Source organism: Pongo abelii, chromosome 19 (genome assembly GCF_028885655.2).
Source record: "Pongo abelii isolate AG06213 chromosome 19, NHGRI_mPonAbe1-v2.0_pri, whole genome shotgun sequence".
Classification (NCBI taxonomy): Eukaryota; Metazoa; Chordata; class Mammalia; order Primates; family Hominidae; genus Pongo; species Pongo abelii.
The window spans coordinates 22,212,722-22,230,724 of record NC_072004.2 but is presented as its reverse complement, the minus strand read 5'-3'; the positions used below and the strand labels follow the sequence as shown (position 1 = coordinate 22,230,724).

Genomic DNA, 18,003 nt, shown 5'->3' with positions numbered 1-18,003 from the left:
TAAGATGTTTGACAAATTAGTAAAATGAATGACATCCCGAATTTAAAGTGTACCTTTGGTCTTTATCCTACCCACTACATATACAGTAGTATTTTGCAAATATTTAAACAAGCAAAAAGAATTTGGCCTCTTGTTTATACCAAGTGAAGGATCCAAAAACTTTCATTAAGCTAAAAGGCTAAACACAAAAAACAAGTAGAGAAAAATGATTAAACAACTATTTAGGAATTAAATACTTTTATATTATTTTAACCTGCTTACCTGAAGCTTTAATGGGGCAACACTCTTCTGAGTTCCACTCCAAAGTTCCTGTACTAAATCACCATAGCATTTAGCCATATGCCCCTTCATACCAATGGGATTTGTCCTAGAGGTTTGAGAGGAAAATTTGTTGCCAAAGATTCTCATAAATTACAATCATGTGGGCACAAAAATGCCTAGCATCTCACATCAAAATATATTTTATTTTTGAAACAAGGATGTATTCCTTGGCCTATTTCATATTAAATAGGGCAAATAAGATAAAATCTGTCTCCCACAGGGTGAAAAAAGGAAATTTGGGTGATACTGGGTTTATATCAAAGTCACAGGTTAAGAGGCCAGGTGAAGAAAGATTACCTGTTGAGTTCATAAAGATGTCTCCCTGAGATAAAGTACTGTGTCAGTGGCTGTGTGTTACTAATGCACTGGATGCTTGAGTTCATGAAGCATGTGTTTCCCAGGTTGCTTAGACCTGTGGCTCCCTTTTCTATGGGAACTGGAACAAACAATATGAGAACCAAAGCTTAGCTGTAGTAATGTGCCATGGCACAAACAGTTACTTATATTCAATCAAAAGATTTTTTATAACTCTCATAATCAGCTAAATGGTGCTAATAATTCTCTAGCAGGTCTTTGAAATTCTAGAGAAGGCTTTTCATAGAGTGTCTGGCAACAGTGCTGATCCCTGCTCATCTGTAACCCAGAAGCAGCAATTATTCTTTTTAATTGCTGTGATTTTTCAAAATAATTCAAACAATTCTTCTTCTAGTATGTCTTTTAAAACATATAAATTATTTAATTGCAGAGTTAGAAAGAAATTTAGAAAATAATTTGATGGTGGGTTTGCCAACATCAAATACTGCTTCAGGAAAAAAGAAAAAGAAGAAGGGCCCTAATTACTTTTGAACTAGAAAACCAAAAGTTGTTAGCACTTTAATAGTTGAGAGAAGAAAAAAACATTTAAAATAATCTCTTTAAAAGATAATACTGGAGACCTACCTTGTGTCTATCTATTTTACTACTATTTGCTATAAAAGACATCTCCTTAGGCCAACTCATATCTTTGTTGCGAACTGGAAGGACAGATAGGAATGTGTTAATTTCTTATCTATCTAATTTACACCCACTCGATTGCTTCTGCTTTTTTTTTTTTTAAAGACATCTTATACCTAAATCAGAAGTTTTAAAATCTAGTTAATTTTAGTACATGCATTGCTTAACGATGAGGTTACATTCTGAGAAATGCATCATTAGGTGATTTTGTCTTTGTGTGAACATCACGGAGTGTACCTACACAAACCTAGGCTATGTATGATATAGGCTGTTGCTCCTTGGCTACAAACCTGTACAGTATGTTACTGTATTGAACACTGTAGGCAACTGTAACACAATGGTAAGTATTTGTGTATCTAAACATGTTAGAACATAGAAAAGGTACAACTAAAAATACAGTATTATAATCTTATGGGACCACTGCTGTATACAGGTCTTTTGTTAACAAACATCTTTATGCAGCACATGCCTGTAATTGGCTCTAAAACCATTCCTATTCCTCATATTGAGGACTTTAAAGTCACTTGGTTTGAATAATCTTTTCCCTCAATTACCTACTTGAAGTAAAATTATACTTAACCATCTATAGAAGTAATTAAAGTTCAGAAACAATGGAATTTCTTATACTTAAAACATTAGAAATATTACAATTCTTTCTTAAATTGTAACAACTATCAGAGTAATTTATTCCTTTTTTTTTTTTTTTTTTTTTTGAGACAGTCTGGCTTTGTCCTCCAGGTTGGAGTGCAGTGACGTGATCTTGAGTCACTGCAACCTCCACCTCCTGGGCTTGACTGATTCTCGTGCCTCAGCTTCCTGAGTAGCTGGGACTACAAGCACGTGCCACCACACCCAGCTAATTTTTATATTTTTAGCAGAGACAGATTGCACCATGTTGGCCAGGCTGGTCTTGAACTCCCGACCTCAAGTGATCCACCCATCTTGGCCTCCCAAAGTGCTGGGATTACAGGTGTGAGTCACTGTGCCCAGCCTATTCATTTGAATAGAAAGGCAGCTAACAACGTTGCCACAAAACTTGATGGGAAAAGATACACTTAAAAAGTTTTTAATGGCATGTGTATGCCAGTGTGTAAATCTATGAATATACAAGTAGCTCTGTCAGTGAATAGCCATTGTTGATGATTAATGAAAGCCTGTGCTACTAACAATGCAAGAAAGTTGCTCTCTTTACTCAAACTCAAAGCAGCAACTTGAAAATTTTAAGGAACTATAAATTTGTAAACTGAATTCACTTGTTTTTATCTACCATTCCCATCCTTTGTCAATGACTAAAAACAGAATATTTTCCCTTTAAAGCAATCTAAATCATATGGTAGGATTACATAAGAGTTCAAAGGGTTTTCTTTTTCTTTTTTTTCCAAAGGGTTTCGTCTTGGAGAAAATTATAAAATGGGTTATTAGTAACTCTTTAAATTCTTTCCCTTGAAAATTTAATATAGATGTATGCTTCCATCTTGTACCTTCAATTACCAGGTGTTGTTCATCCTGGATTTTCAAATATTCCAATCTATGATCCTCATCATCCAGAAGAGTAACGCAGTTCTGTGTAAGGAGGAGGAAATGTTTTTATTATTTGGTTAGTAAACTTCAAACAAATACAGAGATAAAAATGAGTAACAATTTAAAAAAACTTCTTTGTAGTTACATAACTTATATCACAAATATCTGGCCTACTATAGTTGTTCATAAATATAACTTAGGTGGCAGTATGAGAGAAAGACAATGTGTACTTCACAAGCATTATCTTTCTCTTTTTTAAAATTTCAATAGGTTTTTGGGGAACAGGTGGTGTTTGGTTACACGAATAAGTTTTGTTTGTTTGTTTGTTTGTTTGTTTTAAGATGGAGTCTGGCTCTGTTGCCCAGGCTGGAGTGTAGTGGTGCAATCATGGCTCACTGCTTCCTGGAACTCATGGGCTCCAGTAATCCTCCTGCCTCAGCCTCTTGGCTAGGTGGCACATGCCACCATGCCTGGCTAATTTCTTTGACTTTTCTCTAGAGACAGGGTCCACCTATGTTTCCCAGGCTGGTCTCAGACTTCTAGACACAAGTGAACCTGAACCTCCCACCTCGACCTCTCAAATTGCTGGAATTACAGTTGTGAGCCACCACATCTGGCCTAAATTTCTTATGTGCCATGCTACTACAAAACATCATTATTAGGGGCAGCTGGATGGAAGGTGTAGGAGGACACTGTAGTGCCTTTTCAATATTTCTGTATATCTAAAATCATTTCAATAGGAAGAAACATTTATTTTAAAACATGAAGGTGGTTACCATTCCATGAGTTTCAAGTACAAAGGCAGGCTCATGGTGTCATTAGAATTCAGAATGCTGGTCGCAGGGCTGGGGGTGCTGGGAGGGGCTGGGCATGGTTGGCTTTGTGATCTGGATGCTGGTGTGTTCCATCTGTGCATGTGTTTCGAGCTGCACACTTTCTTAATAAATTTTCATAAGTTTAACAAAAAATAAAATGAGGATGCGAAACCTGCTTGGGTTGTTAAGCCTCGGGAAATTACCTCTGCCATGAGCCCTGGCCCAGATGCTTCTAGAAGCCTGGAAGGAACTGAAAACTTTCCAAGTAGAGGTGGCAGAGGCAAGGCCCTGAGGTGGGAGCGCATGGCTGTTTGTCCCTAGCTCTGAAGGGGGTGTCCTGGTTGGAATCAGTGCTGGGTGCACTGCAGGGCCCGGAAGTGCATGTCCACATTGTGGCTCAGCGCAGTGAAAGCCAATCTCACCCCCTCCGCAGAGTGCTCAGCCTGCCAGCAGGTGGCCAGCTGGTCCTCCTGGGATATGGCAGGGACCCAGCAGCTCTGTTCGAAATCATAATGAGGGAAACAAGGGCCCCCTACATCCAGGTCTGTTGGGAGGTGGGGCATCGAGTTCCACTCCAGGAATCTCCAGGAACCCTGAGGTCCTCCCTGAGCCAGGGCCAGGCTGGGCACACCCTGAGTGCCCACAGGGTAGGTGTCTTCCCAGACAACGTCACCAGGACAGAGTGTGGAAGAACAAGGTGCCAATGGCGGAGAAGCTGGCCAAATGGGCCGCTGGAACTGGGCTGGTGGGCCTGGAGGGGCCTGCCTGTCCCCCTTGCAGATGGTCTTCCTGCCACGTGAAGCTGGCACAGGACTGGGTGCTGAGGACCCTTGCTCGGGCTTGGCTGAAAGGAAAACAGACGTGCTCAGTGTCTCCAGTGAGCCCATGCAGGCCTTTCCAGGCTGGACCCCACCTGCCTGCATCTCTGGAGTCCTTGGGGTCTCTGTGTGGCCCCCGTGGTCTGACACTGAGGACACGCCTGTAGTCTGCTGATCCCAGAGTGAGGGGTATGTGCTGCCTGGCATGGGGAAGCCGTTGGGGCATGGCGGGTGGCTCCTGGGACTGCCCCCAGGGTTCAGACTGGCTGGGGGCTTCCTGCCACACACCTTCGTCCCAGGGCTGTTGGGCTTGGGATATGGCCCCCAGTCAGAACTCAGCTGGGAGGGGCCTTGGATGTCACCCAGCCCTTTGCCACCACACATGGGGACCTGTCTCTGCAGTGGGTGATTGGGCCCGGATGTGGGTCACCGTCTGCCTCCCTGGGCTGCCCAGTCCATGCCAGGACTGACCCTTCCCACATCTGGCTGAACTCTTGGCTCTGGCTCTGGCTCTGGGCCCGGGGTCCCACCTGTGCCCTCTCCCTGAATGCGCTGTGGGTCAGGGACACCCAATTCCCTTGTCTCCCTTGCTCAAGTCTTGTTGTCCTGGCAATCCTGGAGGAGCGTGCAGGAGTGAGGGGCCTCTGCTGCTCTCTGAGGCTGTGGGTGGTTGCAGGGAGGGGCAGGGTCTCCCACAAATGGGTCTGGATCCTCTAGTAACTTTGAGGGCCCTGTGAGGGGGAGAGCCAGACACCATGGAAAGTGGGAGGGGGCTTGTTGGAGGGTCTTGCCCACATCCCCCTCCTGCGTGCACAACACGTCCAGTACACATGCACTGAGCGCCTGCCCTGAGGGCCGGTGGGCCTCTTGTACTTTCCTAGAGTCCAGGAGGAAGAAAAGGTGAAGAGGAAGGCCCAGGTAGTAGGGTTGCTGGTCCGGGGCACTCACCTACTACTGACTGCCCAAGAGGGTGACATGGGAGGGGATATGGCACTGGAGCCCACCTGGGGGTGGCAGGTCCCCTTGCTTCCTTGTTAGTTTCTTCATAGAGGCCCTAAGATGCTTGAGCACAATGTCATCGTCCATGGCCCATGTATCAAAGAACTGGTTCCGAAAACGTGCCCACAGGCCAGACCTGGATGTCTTCATGAGGCGCTCTAGGGACAGGGTGGATATCAGGCCAAGAGAGTTACCTGGGAATGGTCACAGCTCATACCCTGTGGCCACTTCAGTCTCCCACTGGGCGGTGCCAGATCCTTTTGTGGCCACCCCAGGCATCCACATGTACACAGGAGACTGTGGCTGGGGGGTGATCTGGGCAGGGAAGTGTTCACCACACTCCCGACTTTCATCTGGGTCATGTGGGGGATGGGCTCGGCGTCACAGTGCCCTGCACAGCCCACCTGGCCAGACCTCCCTCTGGGCCAGAACAGAGGATCATGAGGACAGTGTGAGGAAGCTGCCCTCGGGCCAGTCAGGGTCTGACCGCAGGGCTCCCCAGGCCCCACTGGGCACACGTAGACTTTCTCTTCTGAACATTAAAGGCAATGCTTGTTATCGGCATCAACACCTGTCCTCCTTCCAGCAAATACACGTCCCACAGGCGCAGGGTGAGCCCGAGAGAGATCTGTGGGGACAGCAGGTGTGAGAGAACCTGGCCCTTCCAGGCTGGGGCTGGTGGCTCAAGCTGTGCACATTGGGGCTTCAGTCTCCGGAGTCAGTGACCTTCCCCATGAGGGCCGCCTGAGCCATCCAGAATGCTGGGTCAGACAAGGTCTTGCAGCTCCTCATAGGGGGCACTCATTTGAGTGGGGATGTGGCTCCTGGAGAGAGGGGCTTGCCCAGGGCTTGAGGCTTCCCTGAGCCCTCTCAAGTTGGGTCCTGGCCCAGTCTGTCCATGAAGCTGGGCCTGAGCCCCAGCCATTGCCCTGGGATGACCCCTCTTGGGCGGAGGGTTTGGCTTGTGTGACTTTTGGGGACCCGCCTGAGCCTCCTGTGGGCTGGGAGTGAGCCAGACCCCCGAGATGGGGAAGCAGGGCACTGCAGGGCAAGGAGGGTCCCTGAGCCAGGATCTCCCTATGCCTCCTTACCCCTTGAATCAACATCCGGAGAAGGCAGCCTAACGAGGAACACTGTCCGCATAGACCTTCCTTGTCCTGATGGGAGGAACAGAGGTGCTCAGTGCCCCCTGGGCTGCCCTAAAAGCCTCCATCTTCCAGGGCCTCTGAAGACCCTTCCCCTAGTGAAGAACACTGGGCAGTGTCCAGAGCTCCCCACAACACTGTCCCCTTCCCACACTCCTGGTGGACACACTGCCCTTTGCCCTGCTCTGCAGGAGCTGGGCCCCCATCCCTGTGCCTCTGTCTCCTCCAGGGCAGGAAAGGAAACCAACTCCCAGCCCATGGAGAACCCAACGTCCCAGGTCAGGCCCTGGCTGAGACTCCGCCAGTCACCAGTCCCATGAGGGGCTCCAGTCTCCCTGCTCCTACAGCCCCACGGGAGGCAGGGCCTCTGAGAAGAGCCGAGGGGACCATAAACTCACCTGATGCCACAGGGTCTTGGGTTGTGACTTGGGTACCACATGCTCCTGTTGGTCTTGGAGCCCCTGGACTGTCCCACCATTTGGGCTGTGGAATCCTGAGAAGCCCCCAGCCCATCATGAAATCAGAGCCTTCCCCCAAGATGTGGAACCATCAGCTGCAAGAGCTGGGCAGCTGCAGAGGCCCCCAAACCCAAAGACCTCCCACCCTCCCGTCTGGTGACCCCACCATGTGGCCTTTGCCCTGGGGAGGTGGGACAGGAACATCCCCTGGAGCCTGGCTGGAGGTTCCCCTGGAGGCCTCCCAGGCTAGGGTGCAAAAAGGGCAAGCCTGACTTTGAGGCCACAACAGAGCGGCCAGAATAGGGTGGGGGCTGGGCTTCCTGGTCATCTCCTGGAAGTGGGGTCATGCCAGGGGACACGGGATGGGGAGATGCTGCCACCTGGGCTTGGTCGGCCCATTCGTGGGCACCAAGGGCAGCAGGAGCCCAGGCAGCTGGAGGGCAGGAGGACTCTTAGGGAGGGGAGAGTCAGCTGCACAGAATCAGAGCTGGAGGGTGTGGCTCCAGGACACAGCGGATGGTCACGGGGAGGATGAGATGCCCTCGGCTGATGGGGATGAAAGGCATCTGTGGACTCCTTTGGGACCCTCAGCAGAGACGTCCTAAAGGCTCCCAACAAGCTGGTGACACAAGGATGGTGCCTTGGCCGAAAGCCCAGATCATCTGGCCACGGTGGCCGTCCCCGGGTCTGGCTGCATGAGGCCCCAGGGGCAGCTGTTCACCTACCCAGCAGGGAGTGCCTCTCACTGGCCAGCAGCTGCACCAGTGCCCAGAATGCATCCTCCTCAGGCAGATAAAGGAGGAGCAAGGCAGCGATGTGGCTCAGGTCCCTGCAGTAGCCCACCTCCTGCAAGAGCCAGAGTCACCATGGAAGGACATCACCTGGGAGGGCTGAGGTCACCTGGGAGGACTCATGTCATTGGAGAGGGCAGAGGTGACTGGGGAGGCTTCCTATGAAGAAGAGGCTTCCTCAGGATGCAAATTCATTTCATGACAAGAGCCAAGTCCATCAGGCACTTCAGCACCTTGTCCAAAATGTCTCCTGAGAGCACTGTCCTACATGTGACACTGCCAAACTCCCGGGCTTTGGGGCAGCCCCAGGAGGAGGGCGTCATTTCTTGTTCTGAGAAGTGGTGGTCAGGCCCAGGTGACACCAGGAGTCCAGGCCCCAACTCCTTTGTGTCTCAGCTTGACCCCTTGAGACCACTGCCTTGCTTGGAGGTTTATGCCAGCAGTGAGCTGGACTCCTACCTCCTATATCCTGGTGGGTCACAAATACTAACTTTAAAAGAAGCAACAACACCCCCACCAGACACCCACTCCTGTGAATATGGAAATATGGCCCGGGAACCTCACTGCTGGGAATACTCACCAGGTTATACTCCGAATATGCCAGGAGGATGTAGAATAGTTCCCGCTGCCTAGGAAACAGAGAAAGGGGGCTATGGTTTGGTTTGTGCAGATGCTGTTAGTTTCACTTTGTCTACAAATCCTAACAACAAATCCCATTTCAGGTTCAGATGATTCACTAGATAAGCAGTGAGCTCTTCAGGGCCTGAGACTGATGAAGAAATGTTTCAGTAAAATCCACATCTGTGACATGCAAATAGCCCAGTTCTACAGTGAGTTGACCGATCCTTTTCACGCTGAATGATTTTTTTTTTTTTTTCAGTTTGCACACACACCAGTTCAGTCTTTGGGTGTACAGTTCCTCCATGGTTCCAAACCAATGTGCAGTCTCCTGGCCACTGCTCCAGCCCCTCCTGGAGAGACTCCTTCATCTTCCAAATCTCCAGGGTTTCCCCTATGCACCCAGCCTCTCCCCAATCCGTCAGCCCCTGGCCACCCAGACTGCTTCTCAGTCCCTATGGTTTGGCCTTTTCAAGAATGGCCTAGGAATGGGAATCCTACTGTGGTAGCTTATTGGGTCTGGCTTCTTTCCCTTAGCAAAATGCATCTAGGATCCACCCACGTTCGTGCAGCCATCACTGGTTTTTTCCCTTTTCTCACCGGGTCTTCCCGTTTGAACAGAGGAACAGCCTGTCTCTCCCCATTCCCGTGCTGAAGGCCATCCCCGAAGGCTCCGTGTGTGAGTGACAAGGAATCAAGCAGTGAAACTGGCATGCAGGTTTCATGTGGATGTCAGTTTTCAAATCAGTGGGTTCAATATCTGTGACACCTTGGGGATGCATGGTTCAAGTCCATTGAGCTTTGTGAGCCACTGCCCAACTGGCTGCCAACGTGACTGTGCCATGTCATGTTCCCAGCAGACCTGGATGAGAGTTTCCAGGACCCCTAATTCTCCCAGCATTTGGTGCTGTCAGTGTTGCCTGGAGAGGCTCATGGGCCCTCCATCCTGCCACCCTCCCGTGGGTCCTACAATGCGTCCCCATGGGTCAGGGAGAGCACCTTTCACCATTGTGCATGATTTTCTTTGCTCTCTTCTGTCTCCTCAGGATCCTCCTGGGTTCTGGCCCCACATGTTCCAGCCTGGCCCAGGGCTTGGAACCAGGGAGGTGCTCAGTTCATGGTGCCGGCTGCTCCCTGGGCCAGGAGAGCTCTTGGCAGCTCTGTCATCCCTGCTGGGTGACCCTGGCTTCTGCTCCGGGGAAGTCTCCATCCCTCTCGTTCACCCCATCTCCACTGGGACCCTGCGGCTCCCGTAGGCTTACTTGCCTCCATATCGATCCTTGAAGAAGACATGGTTCCGGAGAGTCCTGCTCACGTCCAGGTTGATCTGGTGGATGTGTTCAGATGATCTCTTGCCCTTCTCCTTCATGATCTGCAGAGCAGGGCCAAGAGGAGGAAGCAGCCTCAGAACAGATGGAAGACTCCCTGCCCCAAATGGCAGTCAGCCCACAGTCAGCACTTCGGGAAGGAAGGAAAGAAGGAAGGTTTCCTTCTGCAGAAAGCTGCTTTTTGGCTTGTTACTGAAGCCAGGGAGGGTCACCAGAGCTGAGTTTGTCTGTGGTGACTATGCCACTGTCCACGCCCAGGATGTGCATCTGACCATCCCCCCCCCACCCCCAACAGGGTGGGCTTGACGTTCCCTCCAGCTGGAGACCTGGGCCCCTGACACGGCCTGTCCTGTTTGTTGTGCTCTGGCTGACAGTACCTTATATTTTCTGGGGTTTTTCGACTTGATTTCCTGAATGTTCAGGAGGACTGACCACACTGGGCCCCTGATGTTCATGGGAATGCCCTTACAGATGTGATTTATGAGCTGTGGGCAGAAAACAATCTGGTGTCACAGGCCACGGGGTGACCCCAGCAAGGAACAGAGCCTGGTGATTCTGGAAATTGTCGGTTTTGGCCCCATGATTCCTCAGTAGAGGTGAGATCAAGCTGGGACAGGGTCTGCCTTCCCAGGACTGAAAGAGTGGATGGACACTCAGAGTCGAAACTCTGATCTGAATCTTTTTCTTCCTTCAGGTCACCAGGGCATCCCTAGCCTTGAACTCCAGGTGGTCCCAGCCCTAGATTCAGATTCCCTCCCAGCAAGGTGATGCTTGCACGAATAGGCAGGCAATCTGGCGACCAGGCCTGCAGTCCTCTGGGCGAGGACAGTGTGCCACCCCCCCTCTGAGAGGCTGACGGTGCCAGGCCAAAGCCATGAGTGCCTGACCCCTGTCTCTGCAGAGAGTACTTCCAGGGGCCTCTCCCTCCACACATTACCTTTTTGCTGTTTTTCTATGTCTCCCATTCACTCAGCATTTCCAGCCACTTGCTTTTTTTTTTTCTCTCCTGCCGAATTTGCTGCCAAATGAGGAATGTTGGAGTTAGTGGAGCTGCCAGGCTTCCCAGAGCCACCCGTGGATGCTGGGTCTTGGGCTCTGGATCCCTGGTGGGACCCAGCTGGAAGGAGCCAGGGAAGGGCAGACCCTAAGGGCTGAGAGCCTTTGAGCAAATGAGCACCAGTGGGCTGGCTTTGGGACCCCAGGATGTGCCATCCTCAGGCCACAGATACACTAGTCTTAGGTCCCAGCTTCTAGGTGGGTTCCTGATACAAGCAGGCAGCCACCTCCAAGCCAGGACTGTGGTTCTCACTTTGGAATTTTAACAAACTGCCAAAGTTATGGCAACTTGGGGTCAGGTCTCTGCTGCCCCTCCCAATGACAGCGTGTTGCCCTCACCCACCACCACCCAGGCCAGCTGCTTCCTCTGCCTCACTGACCACCCGCCCAGTCCCTACATCCCTGGACCAGCCCCTCCATGCATCAGGCTCCTACCTTCGCCTCCCGGGCAGTCACAGGAGGGAGCTCCGTCTCACTGTAAGGCAACCCAGGCAGAGCTGAGGACCTGCACAGGGCCTGGAACCGCCCAAGCCTGGGAGCCGACCCCCAGAAAGGACTGGCTCTGTCCCTATCCAGCTCAGGACTCAGCCCGGGAGAAGGCACAGGGAAGGGAGGACAAGGGCCTTCCTGTGGGGCTGACTCCCAGGAGAGGCAGGACCTGGGAGAAGAAGGAGTGCAGGGACAGCCTGGCTGGGGTTACTGGGACCCTGGCATGGGGGGTGGTCAGGCTGCACAATGGGGCTGCCCGTCCTGGACTCGAGGTGGTGCTTTCTGCTGGAGCTGAGAAAGGTTAGCCCTGAGATGGGATGGGGGCCACCTAGGGTGGGCGACCGGGCCCTGAGAGGAGTACCTCAGGGAGTGACCACATCACCCCACCAGGTTCAAGGGAGCCTGCCCTGAGACCTGCCCGGTGTACTCTGGGTGCACCAGGGACCCATCCCACTTGACAGCCCCAAGGCTCTTGCAGGTTCTGACCTCCCAGCATCCACCTGCCTCTCCCTGCATCTGAGCCACACACCCTGCCTTTCAGAAGTGGCACGGCTCATCAGCTCCCTCCCACCCTACCTCCCACGGGATGCTCTCTCTCTCCATCCTATGATGCCCAAAGGATGGGCTCCTGGCTGGGTTCCTCTTACCTGACCCCAGATCCCTTCCCGGCACCAGACCCAGGGTCTTTAGTCACAAGCCCTGCTGCCTCCCTGGCCTCACCGTGACATGCCCAGAATGGGGCCCTGCCCATCTTCTCCCCCATTCCCCTAGGGCCACAACCCCCACTGTCCCCATGCCTTTCCCCCTTCCCCATGGGGACAGTGAGGGCTGTAGATCTAAGGACATGGGGGAGAACAGGGGCAGGTGGGCCCTCAGAGACCTGCTGGACAACAGCCCCAAGGCTGGCCAAGGATCTACCTGCCTCTCCCTATACCTGAACCACACACCCTGCATTTCAGAAGTGGCACACCTCATAAGCTCCCTCCCACCTTATCTTGCCCAGCATCCGCTGTCTTTCCATCCTGTGATCCCTGAGGGATGGGCTCCAGGCTGGGCTCCTCTTACCTGGCCCCAGATCCCTTCCCAGCACCAGACCCAGGGTCTTTAGCCACAAGCCCTGCTGCCTCCCTAGTCTCACCATGAGATGCCCAGAGCGGGGCCCTTCCCGCCTTCTCCCCCATTCTCTTTGGGCCAAAGCCCCCACTGTCCCCACACCTTTCCCGCTTCCCCATGGGGACAGTGAGGGCTGTAGTTCTAGGGAAATGAGGGAGGACAGGGGCAGGTGGGCTCTGAGAGACCTGCTGGACAACAGCCCTGAGGCTGGGCCAGGTGTCTCCTCACCCTGTGGCCACAACCCTTGGATCTCACCGGGGTTGTCTCCTGGTACACAGGGCCAGAACTTCAGGCTGCCCCGCTCCTCTTGTGCTAACTTGCCGACAGAACTGCTGAGAGCCCAGGGGCCTGGCCTAGCCCAGTCTCCATTCCCACCTGCTCCCTACATGGGCCTTGCACCTCTGGCCCAACAACAACCTCAGGCTGGACCTCCAGGGGAGCCAGGGAGGAGTTCTGACCCTGGAAAAGAGGTTGGCCCGACCTGGCGAGACATGTCCTGCATCAGAAAGGCTTTTCTAAAAGCAAACCCATCCCTGAGCTGAGACAGCTGCTTTAGGGGTGAGGGGAGCGCAGAGGACTCACTGCAGAATCCCAAAGCGATCAATGCTGCTGTAGATTTCAACAGGCTCAGGCCCCTTGTCCTCTGGCAGCCCAGCTTGGTGTCCCTGTAACACAGAGGGAGCCTTGGTGAGGGGTCCAAGGTAAAGGGTGCAAGGGCCTAGGGGTATTGGCCACCCGTCCCTGCCCTGTGCTCCTAGGGAACCCAGGACCCTTTGACCAGGGTGCACTGGAAGAGACCTCCCTCCAAGGAGCACACCCAACTGTACCTTCTGATACTTCATAATTATGTCCTCCCGCTCCTGTGCCTGCAAACTATCTGTGTCCTCTATCATGTCCATCCTGTGAGACAAAATTGTCTAAAGGTTACACTGTACCCGACAGCTTCAGAGAACCCCTGAACCACTCCCACCGGGCTCCCAGATGCTGGCTGGTTGTATAACCTTCATTCCACCACTGCACTCCGGTAAAAAGGGGCCAAACCCCGTAGCCCACACCTCCATGGGTCTCTGCATTCTGAAGCCCCAAGCAGGGGTGGGCATCTTCCCAAGGACTCAAGAAGAGTGGGACCTGGACAGAGAATCCCATTGTCCCCTTATGCCAGGAAATGCACACACACCTGCCCCGGCAGGGTGAATGGTATCCACTTGCCAAGGGTGAAAAGCCTGTGATGGGCTATTCCAGAGATGCGGATGCGAACTGCGGTCAGGCACCAGAAGTCTCTGTACGATCGGCCTCCTGGGATGCTCAGGACCACAGAGATGCCCAGTTTCCTTCGGGGAACAAGATCTCTCCTGACTGCTCCGTTCTACCCTGCTCATCACTTGGGCTACCATGGCCCTTCAGTCTAACCAGTGAAGCTGCTTTTAGAATAACGCCATTTGAGCAGGAGTGTGTTTGGTTTTGGGGATGAAAATGATCTACTGTCTCCAAAGCAGCCACTGTGCTCATGGGAACCACGTCTCTCAGGGAGGGACTGTGGACTCCACCATTCTGAGCTGTCCCTACAGGAGGGGGCTTCATTTTCCTGGGTCACTGATGAAGAACAGTGGGTCCTTGCTCCTGGAGAACATCTAGATGGACCATCCTTCCTGACAATACTTGGGGCAAAAGGAAAGCGAGGCCAGACAGAACAAGAAATACCTGAGGAGAACCCCAGTGCCTGGACCCCTTTGAATATGAGAGAAGATAGTCTCCCCTCAGCCAGCCCTCCAGGGCTCCTTCACTTTCCACAACTCCCCAAGGGTAGAAGGCTCCCCATGCCACTCACAGACAAGGGACTGTGTGTGTCCAGTGGGTCCCACAGTGACCATCAGGACCCAGCTTAGACCCCAGGTGTGTTCTGAGGACCCTTCCCTCCTCTCCAACCACAGTGGATCCATCCCAGTGTCTTCCACGGCCAGGTTCTGCCCCATCGGGATCGGAAATCTGGGCAGATTTGGGATCTAGAGCAGGGAGGTCTCAGGGTTGAGGCCTGAAGTCTAGCACGGAACACAGCAGGGCTGAGAGCAAAACCCAGAGTCGTGTCTGGATTCTCAGGCCGGTTACCGCCTCTCTGACCCCAGATGTCTCACCTGTCGAATGGGTACATTCGGGAACAGCACCCACTCTACGAAGCCACCATGAGGACGAAAGAGAAAATTGTCTACACAGGCAGTGTAGAACGGGCGCCCGCTGACTGCTCAGGGATGACCCTCCTCTGTAGCTGCCCAGAGGCCAACACCGCCCATACCATAGCCACTGTCCCCAAGTCAGCCTGGAGGGAAGAGAGCAGGTGACACTCACCTGATTCTGATGAATCAGTTGGCCTGGGTTATGCCTCTCAGGGAGAAAACTTTTGAGTCCACAAGCTGCTCACCAACACCACTGTGTGTTAGTAACTGCTGTAGAACACAGACACAGGCTGAGAGCGGATAGGAGCTAAGCACCAGTGACATTCTGATGTCATGGCACGCATCACAATGGGGCCTTGCCCAGGTCAGCAGGGCCCAGAGTCAGGGTCCTCCGCCGCCTGAGGCGTCAACATGCCTGCCTGCATTGTGTTTGTGCACATGCGTGCCCACGTGTATGTGGGTAAACATGTCTGTGCACATGTGTGTTACTTCTCTGGCCAGGCCTGGCTCCCCCACTCATGTGTGCACCCAGTTCCTCATCACTGTCATCCCCGGAGCCCAGGACCAGCACCAGACCTCCCTGAACTCAGCCCTCCCTACCCAGGGTGGTCCTGGGATACACATAGGGGTGGAGGGAAGTGACTGTTTCTGTTGAATTTCAGAATACAAAAGCTAATACTATTAACTAATGGTTATTTAGTATCTCTAATGGTCTTTTTAGTGTCTCCAATTGTATCGCTTCTTCATTTCTGGTATTTTAACTGGGTATTTCTCTCCATGACCCTTGGATATTTTAGCTAGAGGATCCTGTGGGGAAAGTGCCGGGCACACAGTAGGGGCTCACTCCTCTAGACATGTTATCTAACACGTGGCTCAGCTGTCCTTCCACCCACGGCCTAAGGGATGCCAAATTCCAGGGTCCAGAAAGAGCTTGGGATAAAATGAACATCCAAGGAGAGGGCTCTGACTTGGGCTTAGTCTGCCTGTGCCATCCAAACGGAGTCTCAAGTCCTGAGACAGGGCGTCCAGATGCCCCAGTGCAGGGCCCTCCTGATCAACACCTGCTCCCCTGTACTCATTAGCAACCTCACCAACCCTACTCTCAAAGCATACTTGGCCCTCGTATCTAGGAGCTCTGTATCTGTGGATTCAGCCAACAGCAGATGGAAAATATTCAGAAAATAAATTGGATGGTTGTGTCTCTACTGAACATGTGCAGACTTTGTTCTTGTCATCATTCCCTAAACAATACAGTATCACAACCATTTATATAGCATCTGCATTGTATTACACATCATGAATAATCTAGAGATGGTCTAATGTATATGGGAGGATGTGCATAGCTTATATGTAAATACTAGGCCATGTTATGTCAGAGACTTAAGTATCCATGGATTTTGGCATCTCTGGGGACCCTAGAACTAATCCTCCATGGATACCAAGGGTTGACTGTATAAACTCACTCAGGAAGGCTTCTCACTGGAGGAAGGGCCCAGTTCGGGACTCACAGGGACATCTCCCTGGACTACTGTCCATTCATCCATTGTCTCCCCCGACTCCACATCTTGGACTGTCCCAATGACAGCCCAAGCAAGAAGAGACAAGAAACAAGACAAGTTCACGCTGTCCAGTTTTGAGGTCTTGAAAGAAGTTGCACCAGTATGAGAAGAGTGGATCAGTTTTCTCCAGGATCCAGAAAGCATATCAGGCAGCCTTGGGGTGAGGAAATGAGCACAGCCTCTCTAGCAGCCCCACGGGCCTGCAGTAGGATGGGGCTGGGGCTGGCCATGTGGATCACTTGGGCCTCATGAGGCAAAAGGAAATACCAGGGGGCAGAGGAGGAGCATGGGGGCAGCTGGTTGCCTAAGGAGAAGGCACCTCAGGGAAGGAGACTACATTCGTTTGTTTTCACACTGCTATAAAGAAATACGTGAGACTGGGTAATTTATAAAGGAAACAGGCTTAATTGACTTGCAGTTCAGGAAACTTGCAATCATGGCAGAAGGTGAAGGGGAAGCAGGCACCTTCTTCACAAGATGGCAGGAGGGAGTGAGTGGAGAACCAGTAAGTGCCACACTTTGAAACCATCAGCTCTCCTGAGAACTACCTCACTATCCAGGGAGCAGCACGGGGGAAACTGTCCCCAAATCCAATCCCCTCCCACCAGGTTCCTCCCTTGACACAGGAGAATTACAATTCCAGATGAGATTTGGGTGGGGACACAGAGCCAAACCTGTGAGGGTATCAGTCTATCTTGCAGCTCCCCTGGGGCTGAAGCTGAGTACAGATCTGCTGGCCTTGCCCTATAGCACACGAGGTCTCTGCCAGTGCACCCCCATCTGCTGCTTCCTAGGGATGGTGGTGACTTCCTCAAGAGGAGGGTGGATTTGCTCTCCTGCTGCCCCTGCAGGGCCTTGTGGAGACCCGGCCAAGTTCTCCCAGGGTAAGGGCAGGAAACAGGGCTCCTTGCCCTTCTTGCTACTTGAGTGACAACCCTGGAGTCATCCCTAGGCCCCGTCACTGCCCCTGCTTCTAAACTGAGAACATTTTGGCAAATCTTCCTGGCAGAGGCTGGGGGCTCATCCCTGCTATCTGTTCTAGCTTGGTAAAGCTGGGTTAAGACATCTGGGCAAGCAGACAGTAGAGTGGACCCCAGGAAGGGTGGGTGGAGGGCGCTGGCCTTTGGGCTTCCCTGGACCAGGGTGGGAAGGGGGAAGTTTACCAGGAAATAGAGCTCTCAGGACTATGTTTAGGAGGAGGTGGTAATGCTGGTGGGGGGATGTCCATTCATCCATCCATTCATCCATTTTCTCCCCCGACCCCTGATCTCATACTGTCCCAATGACAGTCCTACCAAGAAGAGACAAGAAACAAGACAAGTTCACGTTGTCCAGTTTTGAGGTCTTGGAAGAAGCTGCACCAGTATGAGAATAGTGGGTCAGTTTTCTTCAGGATCCAGAAAGATTATCAGGCAGCCTCAGGGTGAGGAAAGGAGCCCAGCTTCTCCAGCAGCCACACAGGCCTGCAGTAGGATGGGGCTGAGGCTGGTTTGGGGTGGAGGATAAGTGACAGCCAAGGTTTGTCAGCATGCAGAGGGGTGGCTGACTCATGGACTAGGGGCTGTGGAGCCCAGTGGTTGCGCTTAGTTCTTGGATCCTAGGAGACTTCTGGAGCCTGGATCTGGACAGCCTAGGGGTGGAGGTGGTGAGGGGCAGGGGTGGGGCAGGAGGAGAGGCCTTGCATGACAGGGTGCAGGGCACGAAGCCAGCCAGGGACTGCTTTGCAGTGGCTGCTCCCATCCCCATTCCCACCCCCAAACCCACCCCTCCCCCCACCCTGGTGTGGGGTCGGTCGTGGGCAGGTGTCC

At 52.4% G+C, this 18,003-nt stretch overlaps 1 pseudogene; it reads right to left on the bottom strand.

Annotated features, from left to right (window-relative positions):
* LOC129051232 (ubiquitin carboxyl-terminal hydrolase 6-like) overlaps positions 1-18,003 on the bottom strand; it is a 47,154-nt pseudogene that overhangs the window by 27,386 nt on the left and 1,765 nt on the right.